We start from the raw sequence: 18,773 nt of genomic DNA, 5'->3' as shown, positions 1-18,773 counted from the left end.
GAATTGCCTTCTCTTCTCGCATTCTTGGGAAATATTCTTTGGCCGTAATTGATGCCCTTTATATTTCGAGATATGTGGATTAAAGTTAAAGTGAATCATTTTTCAGGATATTTTTTATTAACAACTAGGCACTGACAAATTTTATAAGTTAAGTTAATGAAGTGTGAAAATCAGGAAAGTAGCAAAGAATAAACTAAATCAGAACTGTAACTCTAAGTTTTTCAGATAGATGGAAAAGAATACAAATAAACTTGATCAGCTGATAACTAGAATGACGTGCCTAAAAACTATATTAATTGATGCAGCATCGAATTTCAGGAAGATTTGGAACCATCCAGCTTTTAACAAAACCTGAATGCGCATTTGGAATTCCTCGCTGCTCGCAGATGAAAACTAAGATCCACATCATCTGCAATATCCTAGGATCTGAACTAGTGGAAGATCCTTGCTTAAAAAACAGCAATGAATGATAAATTATGGAGAAATTTCGTAAGTTATTGCAAAGGCGTCCAAGGAATTAACCAAGACGAAGTCTATCCACTATTAGTTCTAGTAGCATCAAGGTTTAACTTTTCTTCTTCCTCATTTTATAGATATTATGTTCGTTTAGTTAGAATCCATGACTATTTTGAAGATCAAGTCAGCGATTTACCATCCCTCTTAGTCTACAGTCATTAAGTTCACATGATCTTCGTTTACATCCTTTCCGAAGATGACTTGTGATTATCTGCGTCTTCTGTAGACTCCGATGAAGATCTATAAAAGTTGACGAAAACTGCGACACGAATTAACCTATATTTAAGCGGAACTTCGAGTAGAGATGTGTAAACAACTCCTTGCCTTGCATAATTGGATTTACTTGGTGGAATTTTGAACGTATCAATACCAAGAGGTGGACACCTTAGTTGAATGAAAGCGGATCTTCCCACAACAAGACATGCTAAGCTCCATACTGCGAAAGTTACGATGAACTTGATGGTATTGAACTCAAAACTCAAAGAGGTTACTAAACGTTGGGTTACACCATGAGGAAAACAAAGTGAACAGTGGAAACGATCATTCATATATCAGCTGGAATGGATACTAAGACTTCCCTGACTCAGTTGCGTGCTCCAATATTTTCTATCTCGAATTATCGAGTGCCAATTGCTTATTCGTTACTGTGTACGTTAATTTTTGTATTGTACTATATACAAGATGGCAGCCATTGTTTGTTATCAGAGTAAACGATTGATTTTTTTAAATCATCATTACATTCTGAAGTAACAGGATTGTAACAAACAAGAGATTATGCAAAAACAACCAAACTGCAGCATAAAAGAGAAACCAAAAACGATTAGCCGAATTCAATTAGCTTCGTTCGCATAAACCAAATTCCGTTTTAGTCGGTTTGCGCTGAAGCCGATTTTACTTCATCTTTTTTTTATCCTCACTAACAATAACAGTTTTTCTAGCATTCTTTCCTTTGAGAATCATAAGTTTCGTCTTTTACATCGTGATGATTCACGAGAAATTGTAATTAGAAGTTTCGTCTTTTGCACAACAGACACTTCACAAAAAATTCTCTGCTACATCTTCAGATGTCCCGACAAGACTTTTATTTACCTACGAATGTTGCTGTTGCCCAAATTATTACATTCCCAGCCTATATTGACCCCTTTTTTTATTGTTCTGTAGCTGATACCACATTAAAGATTCAGGTCCTTACTTTATCGAGCCTGTTAGTTATTTCATGTCCTTCCACTCCATTGTGTCTGGGAATTCATTGCTGGATAACTTTATTTTCCTTGTCTAGCTTATCTGGTTTGGATTCGAGACCGCACTGCAGGAAATTAGGTAGGATGGTGGATGGTAGATACCTGCCTGACTCCCAATACCATCTAACTCCCTGAAACCACTCTAGGGACTCACCCATAACAGTCTTGGTGCCATTTTGGAACCAGCAGATCCATTGAGGATCTATTGACAGGGGCATTATTTCTATTAGGCAGTCAGTTGGATTCTGGATTCAATTTTCTGCGTCCAGGATGTATTTACCTTCCACCATCCACATTTTCCATACAACCTCCTAGCGATCATCTAGCATCCTGCAGTGCGGCCTTACCTCAATGCTTGCTGTACGACAGAATGATGATCTTCCGTTCGCGATAATTCCTTTCTAGATTGAGCTGGACACCCACTTTCAAAAAGCAAAGAAAAGAGTGTGATACACTATTTGATTTTTGTAATATCTTGTAATCATAATTTAAGGTCAGTCCAGAATTTTGTACTGAACATAGTGTTCAGTCTTCAGATACACTAAAATGCATCAAACCGATATTCTTATGATAGAAGAATGTTAATCAAGTTAATTAGCCGTAATTAGCTAAACCACCAAATCCGGATAATAGTGATCGATACATATGAATTGGTTGTGACAAAAAATATGTAGGACAGACTAAGAGATCCGTTAAAGTTCGTTGTAAAGAGCACAAAGCTCATATTAGAGTAAGCTGCAAGTTATTGGTAAAAAAAGTATTCAATGTTGTCTAGAAATTAAAAAAAAATTGACAGGCTTGTATGAAAAATTCTATTTTTCCGAAGCCATTTGAAATATCGATTTTTTTTACATGAATCAATTAAGAAAGCGTGTGTCTAAATGACTGCTGATATTGAATTCTTTCAGTTTCCTATTTGTAATAAACATACAGGGATATGAGAGTTTTCGTAGTGACAAAATTTAACATCAAAGTGTACTAACTCTAATATATTTCCGAGCTTTCGTCTGGGAATTAGTTAATTAAGAATTGCGGCGTATTAAATTTCGTTGATTATTTTAGAAAACATTAAATTCATCTATTTCAAATAGCGATATTCAAATTGACGAGGATAGAAATATTTCTATCAAGCTTTATAATTCGGGTTCGGTTCAAAACGTTCTACGACGTTGTCCGATGCCTAATTGGCACCTTTTCCTGTCGCTCATCGTTCAGATCTTTCTTATTTTATGCATCCATGATAACCTTAGTTTTCCTCTTTTCCAGTTTTCTTTTGCACAGCACCAAATCAACTGTTTTTCCTCTGGCTCGGTCGACAAGAATCAATGAGCGTTTCCTAGGATTTTTCGTTATATAGATGTCTACCCAACGTCTGATACTTTTTACCAGCATTTGACAACTTTTTTAATAGGAAATCGGAGGAGGAACGTTAATAATATCATAGAAAAATTACAACAGCTTTTTCGTCATTACACAAACGGTTCTAGAAATTCCAACTTGGTCAGAATGTTGAATAATAATTTCCAAAGGAAAATTCTAATTTTTCGAATTGAAATAATTGAATTGAAAAAAGTAATCTCCCATACTAAACTTAATGAAACCAGTAGTCAATTAACTGGGAGCTACAAAAACACGCAACAACTATTAATTATTGATTAATGCTAATGGAGCTTGCGAAATATTATCTTAATATTATCATCGGTTTTCTACATAAATATGAAGCTTCTCGCATGCACAGGAAGATCTAACATACAAAATGATAAAAAAAAAATAAAAACGACTTTACAACCACTTTATTAATAATATTTCATTTAATTGTGAATGTAGAGGATGTAGAGTCTGCATTGTAGTCTAGTAGAAAAATTCGGCTCGTGGAAAAAAAGTTTAACGATGTTTCCAAAAAAAACTTGTTAAAAATTTGTCAATTTTGTCAAATTTCCATTGATTTGAAGCTTTTCCAGTACTGAAATGGTGAAATATCGGAAAGGTACAAGCTTATGAATCACCAAAAAGTACTTTACGTCTTTACTATACTTTATGGTTATTGAAAAACATCATTTAGCCTCTGATTTTATCATGGGAGTTGTTCTTTATAAAATATGTGAAAATAGAAATATGCAGCAATCATGGAAAATTATTAAATAGACACAAAAGAGGAGGTAGAAAAGGAAAAGGAATAGAGCGAATTCAATTTATAAAAGAAAAAAGAATGATTGGCTTGATGAGATGATAGAGAGATAGAGAAAAACTTAACGAGAAAGAAAAATCAAAGGAAATAAAGAAATAATGTTAACAGAGGAAGAAGATGAAGACGCATGGACAGAAAATGAGGTGCAAGACGAAATAAGAAAACTCCAGAATGATAAAGCCCCAACAGAAGATGGAATAGAACCGTAAATATGTTGGAGAAAAACCAAATAAACATATTCATTAACTAATAGAGCAGATATGGAAACAAAACAAAATCCCAGACGAGTAGAGCACAGGCTTATGAGAATTATAGAGCCAGAACTAGGGGAAGAAGATAAACTATGGACGCAATCCTCTAGACCAAATAATAGACAGTGGAATATAAAAGAGAAATACATGAATAATACAAAATAACAGTGACATTAGTGAGATTCCAAGGAACAACAGAAAAGACACACACAAATAAAGGAGTCAAAAAGGGAGACCCAATATCACCAACGCTACCAGAGACAGGATAAAGGAAAGGATGCAAAAAGGCTATCAAACATATGGAAGGAACAGAAACAAAAACCTATTGAAAAACATAACAAAAAAAAAATGTACAAAACCCTAATGAGACCGGTAATAATGCGACAGAAGCAACAGTAATCAACAAAAGAGAAGAATAACTTGAAACACAACACAAGAGGGGGAAAGGAGAGCAAAGAAAGAAGGAAAATATAGTGAGATACATAAAAGCACAAAGTCTCAACTGAGCGGGCATATAATGAGAAGAAAACCAATTGAAATGATCAAAAGAATAACGCGATGGACCTCATTGTGGCCAAGGAGGCAAGGCGGGCCGAGAAAGACTTGGAGAAACGAAATAGAGGAGGATATAAGTGCACTTAATATGGAGAATTGGAGGGTAAAATGCCGGAACCGAAAGGAATGGAAAATAATAAAAAAAGCAGTCAAAACAAACGACAAACTATAAAGAAAATAAAAATTAGAAAACGAAGAGTAATCCACGTCAAAAAAAATAATTTTAAAGCGCTATAAGCGAAAGAAAATAATCCAAAAGATTGAAAGACTTGATGATGATGACTCTCTACAGTTTACTGTAGAAAAAATGTACAATCCCATAACGTAAAATGATTTGACATTTTTTTTTTTCGATTGCTGGCATTTACAAGGATGGGTTCAATTGTTTTCTACTGTTATTTATTGAATAAAATATATACTTGAGGCTTTATATGAACATTTAGACATAATTTAACTATCTAAGGAAAATTTTCGTAGTGGAGATTCGTTTACCATTGAGAATTGACCGTTCTACGTTGCTCTAACGTTGACGAATTTGTCCAGTTATTTCGAAAAAAGAAAATATGACAACCATTTGCTTTGAAGTTCTTCGTGGGCGAACAACTTTTGTTGAAATTGGTTCGTGTTCTCAAACGCACACAGTCGATTGTTGTTTAATTTCAAGAGATAAAATGTCAAGCTTTACATCTGTCACATATTTATGGTAATTGTTTTAACGTACACTTAACTTTTCTCCGTGTATTTTTATTATCACATTTTTCCGCTTGTTTAATAACTGTAAGCGGTTACTTATCAAAATTTATACTGAAATACATTTGAATATTTTATTTTGTTATCAGCAGATATAGAAAAAGAACTCTGACTCCGGAGGTAATAAATTGTCGCTTCCCCCGGAGTATATGAAGCTACTTTCCTGGGAGAGGAACGCATCGTGTATAACAAAAGATGAAGCAGAATTAAATGTAGTGCCTCCACCTCGTTTTCTTATTATTCATCCACCATTTTGAATTGTATTGGCGTTATCAGAGAGCTGCAGGCATTTGATAACGTTCCGAAATGTACTTTCTAGCATTGTTGTATATTTTCGTTTGGATTCCTCGGGGAATCCCGAAAACATTTATAATGATTTCCCTCCTATTGTAGAAAAGAAGGACTTCATCTTCGTTATCCTTTATATATTTTCCTCGAAATTGTACAATATTTTAGGTATGGGAATCATTTTATACGAGGAGATATGTTTTGCTTCATAAAAGTCGAATTTAGTTCGAACTAAACGATAAACGGGAAAAGAGGTGTGGAAGGAAAGTATATTCGTATTCAAATTTCGTCTCTCGTATACAATGAATGGTACAGACACGCTTAATATCGGCGATAAGGTGGAATTTTAATAAAAACTCTACCGCTGATCATCGGAGAAGTATCATTGTAGTTATGAGTCCTGATGGGACTAGTGAAGCGTTCAATTTTATTCACGTCACATCAAACCGAAATTGACTTTCTATCCAACCAACCGATAAAATGCGCGCAGGGCCCGTTGCTCGAAATTTTAAAATTTCTTTAAATAAATATTTCAATACAAAAAAATTTGGAAATAAGTGATGAACATATCCTTTATCATGGGTTGAAGTGACCCAGGTCATTTTTTTGAGAGATGTTTTTAGTTTTTTAATCCAAGAACCCATGGACAGCATTAAGTATTCCACCAAACATCTAGTTTCGTCTAGATTCACAAAGTATTAAGATTGTTCCTTCTTCAGATTCATGATCAATTGAATCTAGATCAATTTTTTTGTCTACAATATTATTAATCTCTTAGTACCAGTGAATAAAATCGATCTTAGACGTACTAAATGATAAATCTTGCCGAACATGAGATCTAGTTACTTACTCCTCGGATGTATGGGCTAAAGCAGGGGTGCTCAAACGGTCGATCGCGATCGACCAGTCGATCGCGAGTGCTTTTTGAGTAGATCTCGAGAAGAAAAAAATTTTTAATAAGTAGGTAGGTAAATAAACTACAAAAATGTATTACGTAATAAAATAACACTGCTTGCGGCAAAAGGCGGCTTTATCAAAGGAACGCGCGGCACTTGTCAAAGAAAAGCCGCGTTGTTTCTAGACTAGACTGTACTGTCTACTTTCGGGCGGCGCGTTTGACGGAAACATTCGAGACTTTCTTTCACGCCGATATAAATGTTGCGCCTGCATGAATTGGAGTCATTCTGAATTGTAACTTGATAGCGATACTACGTCGATACAAAGTTTATTATTAAATAGTGGAAAATGAATGCAGTGAAGAATTTTCTTTTGTATGGTGAAGGATAAGTGCATTTGTGTTATTTGTCGTGCGTCAGTTGCAATACCTAAGCGTGGTAACTTAGAGAGGCATCATAAAACGGTTCATAAAAACTATCAAAAGGATTTTCCGCCACAGAGAGAATTAAGAAAACGAAAAGTAAGTGATTTTATATCTTGTTTGAAAAAAGAACAAACCATGTTCACAAGACCAGCCAAACAATCAAAAGCTGCTACGATCGCGTCATTTAAAATATCTCATATATTGGCGAAACACAAGAAACCATTCGAAGATGGATCGGTGGTGAAGGAAGCATTTATTGAAGCGGGTGAGACTTTATTTGGAGATTTTAAAAATAAAACAGAAATCATGTCTGCTATTAGAGAACTTCAGTTATCTCGTCCAACTGTCACAAGGCGTAATTGAAGTAATGAGTCAGGACATCACAGATAAACTAAAACATGATATCATGGAATGTACATACTTTTCTTTACAGTTCGACGAATCCACCGATATGACAGACACTGCCCAGCTGTGTATTTTTATTCGGATGGTATTCAATGACATGTCGGCTAAGGAAGAATTTTTGACAATCGTTCCTCTGAAGGGGAAGACCCGTGGCGAAGATATATATGAAGTTTTCTTTAATTTTGTAAAAAACTACGAGCTAACAATATATAAATTAGTGTGCATTACAACCGATGGAGCACCAGCAATGACTGGAAACAAAAACGGTTTTGTGGCATTGTGTCGAGCTAATGAAGAATTCCCTTCATTTTTTTCATTCCATTGCATTATACATCAACAAGTTTTGTCTTCCAAAGTTTTAAACACTAAGGAAATTATGGGTATTGCAACAAAAATTGTGAATTCCATCCGTGGCAACGTAGCTTGCAACGTCGGCTCTTTCAGTTGCAGTTGGAAGATAGGGAGTCAGCTGAACACACTGATTTAGTTCTTCACACAGACGTCAGGTGGTTGAGTCGCGGAAAGTTCCTACAAAGGTTTCAAGAATTATTGCCCGAAATAACAGCTTTTCTTGACGAAAGAGTTGATGACACTCAGATTTTGAAAAACGAAAAATGGCTGACTGATTTGGCATTTTTGACTGACATCACAATGCACTTAAACATCGTTAACTTGGAGCTTCAAGGTAAAGGAAAAACTATTATCGAGATGATTAGCGCAGTAAACGCATTCAAAAGTAAATTGCAACTTATGATAGATCAACTGAAAAGAAGGGATCTGAAACATTTTCCGTCTTTGAAAGCAAGGATTCCTCAGTTTAATTATGATACGTATGAGGCTGAATTATCAAATATTTTGGGACAATTCGAAATGCGTTTTTATGATTGCAGTAAATTGGAAAATATAGCATCATTTATGAGTTGCTTGCTATTAGCACTCAGTGGTTACGTACCATCTTATGAAAAGTATGCTGAGGACATGCAGTGCCACGCTTCAACATCCAAAGCCACTCTTTAGTTAGGTTTAACACCATATGTAACTCTTTTGTTTTGTAACAACCAATAAACTCGCAATTTTGAATAACTATGAGGTTTTTCATTGATATTGTAGAGAAGAACCTAACTAAACCTAACCCAAACCTTGACTAAAATAATGTACCTATATTGTGCAGAAAGCTAATATCTATATATGCTACGGTACACCCAAACCTAGGTAGGTAGGGTGTATCGTGTATGTACGACAACCCTGCATCACACATACTTGCAGCCTCTCAGAGTCGATCGATCGTAAGTAGTCTAAAAATATTGCGGTAGATCGCCAGCAGTTCAAGTTTGAGCACCCCTGGGCTAAAGAAAAGCTTGGCCTTCTTTATCGTTTCATTTCGCACGATTCCTGACCTTGTTTTTAACTTTTATCCTCTATAGAATGGAAGTGAAGACAAATGATAATAATAAAAATGAGAAAATAAACATTGACGAAATCTATTAAAGTAAAGACACAGAATAGATAGTGGCCTCTTTTGAATACCTGGGAGTCAGCAAATTAAATAAACTATGCTCTAAATAAAACAATTTTTGGGAAAAAAGAAATAGACGAAGGTAAAACGAAGATGGACAGGATGAGACATGAGGTAGTTATAGAAAAGGAACCAATATTTACATAAGCAAAAAGATATAAGAGAAAAGGAAAAGAAAACTTGTACAAGTAACACAGGAAGGGGCCAGAAAAGAAATGAAAGAAAATGTTTTACAAAAAAAGAAGAAGAAAGTCTTCACATCTAACCAAATTCTTCTATGGTGTCCAATCCCTCTTCCCTTTCTTCATAGACCTTCTTTGCTGCTGTTTTTCCATTTATTTCCTTCAGATATCGACAATTCTTTACTCCCCTTTACACAAAAGTATTACTAGTTGCCTATTACTAAGAAACTATGGGTTAGAGTTGGTATTCTACCCAAGAATCTTTTTTTTTTTTTTAGTAACAATAATTGAAAATTTGTTAAAAACATCAATCTTTAACCGAATAAACGTATTATATGTTTTGTTAATCCTCGTATAAGTAGTCGATGTTCGAAACAGACCAGGCGGGTGTCGGTAAAAAAAGAAGAATAACCTGCAAGTTTGATTTCATTGCTGATGACGTATTATAAATTATAACTTACTTGCCGGTAAAAGTTGGAACATTTATAAGAAGTCGTCTGGTCCAAAGGACGATCTTATTGTCCATTAAAACAGTGGTTTTGTTTTTCAGTAGCCCAAAACCACATTCCATTAACATAAATTCCCACTAAGACTATAAATTTATATGCTGACTAAAGCACTAACTTTTTACGGGAATAACGTTCGGTTAAAAGAAAAGTCTAGATTTAGCAGTTGGTTAAATACACAATGTAAACCGAAAAGAATAAGAAAGATCAACGTAAATGGACCGGTAACTAATAACCTCCGTCTATATTCCGAATTTTTATTTCTTTTCCTTTCCTTTCCTTTTCAAAGAATTTCATTTGAACGTGAAATTTCTGATATAAATGAATAAAACTATAATGAACACACTGTATGAGTTATTACTATCAACGTCCTGTTCACAATGCGGAATCTCCTTTTCTAATTTTAGTGATATTCATAATGAACACACTGTGTAAACTACCACTACACCAACACACAACAACGCGCGTTTCGATAACCAAGTTATCGTCTTCAGAGACTAAATTAAACTGTTTACCTTTCACGGTCGCGTCAGACATTGTAATTGTGAGTGTTGGTGTAGTTGTAGTATAAATAGTGTGTTCACTATCACATAAACAAAACTAACAAAATAATTACATAATATATTGATTTGATTCAATCAGAATGTGCTTTAAAATTTCTTCCATTTCGGGAAAAACTTCCTTCGTTACTAATTCCTTTGTTCCAATGTTGTTGAGCTATCAATTTATTGAGCAATTTATCCAATTTATAGAGCTACTCCTACTACATCCTGCTAATCTATGAATCGATGGTCAGTCGTGTGTTTCTTTATTTTCATAGTCGTTTCTGTTAATCAGTTTATCATGATGTAATCTTCCAGCTTCCTCATCGAGGTACGTCTTCTTCTTCTCGAATCTTCCAAGGCTGTAATTCACGGCTTTTAATCAAAATGCGCTTCAGAATTTCTTTCATTTTGGGAAAAACTCCCTTCGTTACTTCCAATAGAATCGTCAGTTATCTTTTTTGTTCTCTCACTTTCTAATTCCTTCGTTTCAATGTTATTTAGCTCTCATCTTCTTTTCTTCGTAAAAGTCCTACACACTTCAATCATTTTTCTTCTGTTTCAATGTTCTCGTTGTTATTTTCCGCAGTTTCTAGAAATAGATCCAATTTATAGAGATAATCGATGGTTAGTCGTGTTTCTTTATTTTCATAATCGTTATTGTTAATCAGTTTATCATGATGTAATCTTCCAGCTTCCTCATCGAGATACGTCTTCCTTTTCTCGAATCTTCCAACGTTGTAGTTCACAGCTTCTGAATTTTCTTCTAGTCCAACTCTCGAAGAGTCTACTGGGTCTTGTTGTGACAAAAGACGATTACTTTTGAATCAGGCTGATGTTCTATTCGAATTGCAACTTTTTCCAATCACTCTTGGCAGAGTATTCACAAGAGGTATATGTGTCTTTCATTTTCCTAGTCGGGGATATGACCTTGGTAATTTAGAATGATTTTTCGCACCATTTTGTGCCGTACTCCACAATTTTCTAAAACTTTAGCTGTATCATCCATGTTGGAAAGTTGATTCGTTTAAAAAATCAGTAACTTAACATTTTTGTGTCAGGGGAACTGATAAAAGTTTTTGTTATTAATATCTTTCTGACATGATAAAACCAAATATCATCCATCAATGCTTCAAAAAGAGTTTTATTTGCTGCACCTTCTTTTGAAACTCCATTTCAGGTTTGTTGCCTAAAAATCACTAAACAGATCATCGTGGAGCTTGGACTAAGGGCTAAAGGCTTAGTCGACCAGGTGCTCCAGGTTATGATAGATTGAACTATCGTATATAGTTCGGATATTGAGCTTGATCCTAAATCTTTTGTTCTTCAGATAACTGCACGTTAGCTTCGAGGTTGTTTTAGCTGGAATATACAGCATTTCCTACCAAATGAGAACGAAGGCTTTCCTGGTGATCTGGTAGGTTTCCTGTTGAATCATGGATGGCGTATTCAACTATCTTTACGAATTGGTTTTAGACACTTCATTGGTATCTGAATCCCTCTCATTCTACCATACTTTTTTTCAATGTTTTTCAATTTATATTATGTAAATATGTGTGTTTTACCTACTGATGCCAACATCATACGAAATTGGAACAATTTAGAAGAAAAATTTATGAACCTAACCTATACAGAAATAGCATTTAAATTTTGTATTCATAATGTTCCGTTTTATTAACATTCCATAAAGATTTATTAGATAATATGTGAGTAGTAACTTGGAACACACATGTTGAGACTGGATTCAGAATGAGAAACATCATAAACGGAACGTTAGGGCAAAGAAATTCAATATTTTTTATTAGGCAAAACCTATTGAACGGTATTACGAAGAAAAACATGTTTTTTCCTTCACAAAACTATTCATCAACAAATTTAGAACTTTGAAGAGTTTGTGATTTTCTTCACTGTCTTCACTATCTTCGTATCGCTGCGATTACTATGTTTTAAGCCCGTTTTTGTTTTTTTTTCCACCATCTAGTTACTTTTTTATTGTCACCAGCTCTGGTAATGTCACATACTTCCTTAACTGTGTCTAGAATTATTTATTTCAACTGACAGAGAAGAATAAACCTTTGCTAAACCACCTATGCCTTCCAGTGTGTCGATGTGTCCTTTTGCATTTATTTATTCCATGTTTGTCCAACGTTCTGTATCTTCATCTTATTTTTTCTATCTGCACAACACTATGTTTGAAAGATCTTTTTCAACATGTGTAAATATTGAATCGAATCAGTATCGCAAAAGTTTGTATCTAAATGAGACGACGCTGGAAAAAAGTTTGTGGGTCTTCATGCTAAGTTTAGCGAGTAAACGATTTCGACGTCGCGTTTTGGTTACGACGTTCGGCGTCTTGCTGTCTTAACTTATGCACTTTCTACGACCACACACATAGATCTTTTGAAAACTCGTTGTCACCTGCCACCGGAAATATATTTATTAATACGTTACTATGCATACAATTTGTTTCAAAATCGCTCACTTTGTTTACCAATTACCTCTTTTTTTTTCAAAGATACAAGTCATTCAAATTAATTTAGAAGAAAAATTAGTTTGAATCATTGTTTCCAAGACTTTTTTATTTCTTAGACACTTTCAAAATTCTGAAGGATCCTGTGGACAACAAATTATCAATATTTGGTTAGGAATAACCGCAAATCTTCCCGTTCAATGATGTTCAATCTGCTCTTTTCTATTGTTAATAAGTTAGTAACGATCCTAAACCTTTCTTTGATACTTTATGACGAGGTAAACACAATTATCCACATCGCAGGACATTTTTTGGGTATTTGTACCAAAATTTAGGATACCCTCTTTTAAATTTCACTTTCAGCTTCCTCATTAGTGCTAAGCTCCTCTTTCAATAGCACATTCTCCACTTCCATTACATCAAATGGATTTGAAATTTGAATTGAAAACTGTGAAAATTCCACGGCGTCGACCAATATTCTCCTTCAAAAATTTCAATTTACCAAAAAAGAGCTGAAATAGTTGTGGTCATTAAATTTAAAATGCTTTAAAATTGATCAAGTTTTATTTTAAATCAGGATCTTTACTTTCCAGACACTCTAAAACTGAATACGTAAATAAACTCTTTATAAACATGCACGTTTCGATAACCAACGGCATCAGCAATCGTTGGAAGTCTTCATCGTGGCTTCTGATTTTGTAAACTGCGTTAATCACTCAAATTTTTCGCTACTAGATGTTGTTGCTAGATAATACAGTGAATTGCAGTTACCACCATGCTAATCAGAGCTCATTTTATCAATACGTCTTTGTACGATGTTGTTACTCAAAGGAATTCTTTTGAGTTTATCAAATGAAGATTCTTTCAGAACAGTTTTTACAACGTCTTCAACAGCAGGTAAAATTAACTGTTTTCTAATGGTGTGCGGTTTTCCAGATTTTGCTATAAGTAATCAGATATTGTAAAATGCCATCATCGTTGCTTTCAGACGTTGAAGCGAAGATACTGTGCTCGGTGAATCCACCTAGACCACTTCGGGAATCGCGGGCTGAGTTTATACTCGCTGTATTATAATTAAATTTACAAACATACAAATGAAAAAAAAAAATAATATGTTCTCAACAAACTAATTGCGTAAGTTAGAATCTAATTGGATCTCGAGGAAAATTATCTATCTAGTTATAGATAATGGAATATATTGTGATATTACAATACGCCAAGGGATATTATTGTAATATTAATTATAGTTGATTACGTTCAATCATAGTATGTTCGTAAATTCAATAGTAAAAATATCTCTAACTAAAACATATCAATATCCCTCACATTTATGAAACCTAACCTAACTTAACGTAACTAACTATAAACCAGAGTGGAGTCCGATAATTCATAGACGTTGTTTTATTTTTTAGTATTAAAAATAAACCAATTCAACTGAAATTAATAATTAATAACTAGTATCACTTGAGAATTGATTAAAAATCAATAAATAAGTAACCACATTGACATAGAGATGACGTCACAATTACAAACTTAGGTTATGAACCCTCAAAATATCGCTCCCAATGATCTGAATCGATAGTTACAGGGGTGCTTGCAAAACAACTTTATTTATGTTTGGAAAATGGAGAAAACTGTTTATATTTATAAACCATTGTTTTGGGTGTCGAATTTGGTACCAGAAAGTAGTTTTATGGCTCGTTTTCAAGAAGACCGGTCAATCACGAAGCGTAGAGAACATCCTGGACAGCATAACCTCGCTTTTTCTTGTACTTATAGCCATGATTGTGAAGGATGTACCAGTGTTCGTTGTACCGTTTTCGGTCAAAGACAATTCGGGGATTAGTGCCTCTCCAAGACTCCAAGGAAAGAAGTAATTGGAATTGAAGATTTAAAATTACTAAGAAACTACTTGTCTATACGTTTCTCTTTTAGTTTTATTTTGCGAAAATCACATGGTGCTTAATCTGCTGAGTAAGCGGTTGTGAATTATGTGTGAAATAAGTTTGGTATATCGTTTCTTATCATAAACTGACTCATTTTCACTTTTAGAGCGCTTTATACTATTAAACCAACTCTTACTACAAAAAAGATTTGAATAATAGTTTGTTTTCACACTCTCCATACGTACCTTTCATGTATTTACCTATTACTCTTTGTAAACAAATTTTTGAACAAGATTTCTAACCAACTAATAACATTGGGCCGACTTGAATCTTCATATACTTGTGGAAGATCATTGAGAATACAATAAACTTCATAAATATTTCATAAGATACTCATCAGGTTCTTCAGAATCTCATAAAAATAAAAACTACTACCTAACCAACTATTTAGAAAGTACACTTTAAGAAAAAAACTTTCTAATCCAAAATATAGACCTTTCGAAAGGTAAAAGAACGAAGAATTCAGGAACGACTCAGTTACTTCAAAATTTCAGACAATTTGGGTGCCAAGACTTTTGAATTCTGAGAAGAAATTCAAGGAAGGGTAGAATTTATTGCACCAAAGATTCACCACAGTCGAGACTTGGGTACACCACTATATTCCAAAGAGTAAATGCACGTCTATGGAGTAGACGAAAGCTTCCGGAGAGCTGACAAAAGTGTATAAAGTATGACTAAAACTATCTAGAAATACTGTTAAAATTGTCAGGTCTGTAATTTCATAAGACAATTTCTTATATCAAAATTTCGGTTTATATTTGAACCACCCTCGTATTTGGTTTTCATTTTTACCGCAGATTACTTTCACACCCGACCTATTTTCTAGTGATTTTACTTTCTAGAAAGGCCTAAAAAAAGTACATTATGAGCTTTTCTCGTATAGTAAACACAACCCTATCCGAGGAATAGTGGTGACTACATCAATTTTGATATTTTCATACAACAGCCGTCAAATTTTGAGTCCGTTTCGTCTAATAATTTGTTTGTTAGAATTTTATAAAGTGAACAACCTTTTTTAGACTGTATAAAAATATAACTATTTTGAATGAAGTTTGTTATATATATATATTAATGAATAACTACACAATTACACCCCGTATATTTATATTTTTTGTTGACAATGAATATTCATATTCTATTAATAACTTATTTTCGTATAGTAAGTAAAAACTATTATGCCACAACTATCATTTCCTAACGTTACCATGCATTTTCTATAAAATGAAGTATTACCAAACTGTTTAATATCAAGTAAATAATACATCACATTATCATGAATCATACGAAATAGATTGAGGTTATGTTTAACTTTGTACACATGCGCTATAGAAGAAAAACATTATAAAATAAACTTAACACTCAATGGAAAGACTTGTAAACAATACAATCAGCACTAAATGATTATACACACTATATTGATGTCCAACTTCACCATTGTTTCAATGTATAATATAACTAATCTTTTATTTTAATTTAAATAGTCTCTATTCACAATTATATATCTTCAAAATTTGCAGCTTCAAAATGAATCAAAACCAGATACGAATGCACATGTTTAAATACTGAATCTTTTATTAATTGAACGAGCTAAACGAAAAATGTATTTGCAAATAACGGCTACATCAACTCTTAAGAAAGTAATTGATAATTAAACTTACCTGTGCATCGTAAACATATTGGAAACGGCGTGTGAGTGACCGTATTTTTCACAAATATTACTAATAAAACAAACATACGGAAATAAAAGCACAACACATCACCTAAACAAAAGTTTTTATAAAAAAAATGGCGTGGCAGTGTTGCCACTTACATGGTACAAAGTACAAAATATGTTTATAGATTAGCTGGTTTTATTCATGAAACATATTAATTGGGACTTTAGCAGTATACTTAAAAGATACCTAAAAATAAATTTGTTATATGGATTCGATTCCAGAAAACCCCATTTTGGGATAAATCATTGGTAATTAAAATCCTCAAGAAACGGGTTGCTTTCCGTAATTTGGCAACGTGATGTATTGGGACAAATGGGATGAAAAAGTAAGACATTCGTCCAGCTCATTATATTCTAATAATAATAAAAATAAATAAGCTGATCTGAGTTATTTCAGTAAAACAAAGGTTGGTGCTGAATCGATAAGTGGGGACGTAAATATCAGATGAATTGAGTAAAATTAAATTTCACGTAGAATTAAATGAGATACACTCGAATAAGTTCAAATTATCTGAGATTGTATGCAAGAGGAACGCTGTAAATGATGTGATACATTCTTGCGCATGCGTATTATCATCCAAAACCAGTATCTTTAATACAGTTTCTCTATGATACGATATACATTTTAACCTCACAATTGTTGATGGGAAAAAAACTTCTATATTGCCACTTTAAATGGGAAGGAATGTCCCACTATTAAAGTGCTGACAGTATACTATTTTCTCTCTAGTTCCAGATACCTCGTTCAGGTTGCGCATGCTTGAGAATGCGCAGAATCGAATTGGAACTTCGGTGGATAGAGAGAGCGTCATAAATTTTTCTTCCTTAGTCGGAACTGTTCATATAGGAGTACTACATATTTCTCAATAATTGTTATATTATCTATTCGATTCATAGAACAACAAAATTAATCTTTAGTACTATGATTTCCATGATTTGACAGTTTATAGAGATACGACCGTTATTCAAACGGTAGATAAATAACAGTTACACAAAGATTCTCTAGACATACGTCATTTCTATTACACCGATAAAGTCTTAAATGTAGCTAGTATAAATAAAATTGATGACGTAATTTATTCGGGGAGGTACCAACCACTGAGGATAACTTTTAAGTTCTAATTACTACCAGGTTATATCTGGCATAAAATTGATGTATCACCGTACAGTGGCTATTAAGTTTGACCCCCCTTTTTGATTTTATTTATTAATTTAATAAAAATGCGTAGGAATTAAAAAAAAAATTATAAATTGTTCCACCAATGGAGATAATCGTGTGGAATTGGTATATATTATCAGATAATAGTAGGCAGTACCTGCTCGTATTTCATAAATTTTATCTTTGGCGTACTAATGCGTACTTACAGTACGAATTAAGAGCATTTATAGGATAAAATTGACCGGCTAAGATATAAGTACCACATCTTTGTTGTTTCGAATAATTGGTATCCATGTGACATTGAATTTATATCGAAGATGACCGAAGATACGACCACCGAACCTTAAAGTATTTTAATAAGACTATTGGCAGAAAACGGACTACGTAGTGGGGACATATGAGTCGAATAAATGCCTTCTAGATCCTCTTTTTTGGCATTTGAAGCTAAATTGTTGTTTTTGGGGCGTAAAACTTTATCAAAACTTCTTGATGTTGCAGTGTTTGAGCCGGACCTTGTCCAAAGCATCGGTTAGAGCTTCGACATCGGTAGAAAGCGATGCTTTGGGGGTAGTGGAGGATTTGACATGCTCCCTTCCTCGTAAAACCTAATTAGAGCTTAGATACCATTCATCTCTTGGTACGATTGCTTCCGCTATGGATTAATGACGTAAAAGCCGCTCGTCATGCACATGGGCGATCGCTGGGCACTCAACAACGTTAAGGTTCAACGGCTCCTGTATTCCCTTTGCACAAATGTTTACCGGGCCCATTATTGTTCTGATTATCTTCTTTTCTGTTCATTATTTCTTGTTAGTGTCATTGTTTACTTACCAATGAAATGTTACAAGAGAAAAAGTTTTATTTATTATTGCACTATACACTAAAACTGAACACAGAACATTTCTTTATTTTAAACTGATTCAAAAATGTCTTGTATATAAGATATGATCTATACGAACAAGACTAATAGGTTATGTTATACCTTACCATAAGTTAACCATACTTTAGACCCCTCTACGGTTCTCAAGTGCTTGTTGCCTCCTTTCATATTTCCATGAGGAAACTTCTAAGTAAATGCCAGCGCCTGGTGATTGAATTTAGAACTAGCTAGTATAAAATTGAAACAAATTTCAAATAAGTTTTGTAATAGAAGTTATATCAATTTGAAATTGTTTCAAAAATTCATTGTATGTTGTTTATTTGTGCATTCAAATGAATTGAGG

The 18,773-nt window shown here is 33.9% G+C and overlaps 1 protein-coding gene across 2 annotated transcripts in view; it reads right to left on the bottom strand.

The window, feature by feature from the left end:
* LOC130445117 (facilitated trehalose transporter Tret1-like) overlaps positions 1-16,408 on the bottom strand; it is a 66,963-nt gene extending 50,555 nt beyond the window's left edge. For both annotated transcript variants that reach the window (XM_056780628.1, XM_056780632.1), the window contains exon 1: positions 16,336-16,408. The gene's annotated coding sequence lies outside the window, so the exon portion shown is untranslated. The remainder of the gene's footprint in view (positions 1-16,335) is intronic.
* Positions 16,409-18,773: the final 2,365 nt, after the last annotated feature.

The sequence above is a fragment of the Diorhabda sublineata genome, chromosome 6, assembly GCF_026230105.1.
Source record: "Diorhabda sublineata isolate icDioSubl1.1 chromosome 6, icDioSubl1.1, whole genome shotgun sequence".
Lineage (NCBI taxonomy): Eukaryota > Metazoa > Arthropoda > Insecta > Coleoptera > Chrysomelidae > Diorhabda > Diorhabda sublineata.
Note: the sequence above shows the minus strand (reverse complement) of the source record. Positions and strands in the feature narration are given on the sequence as shown.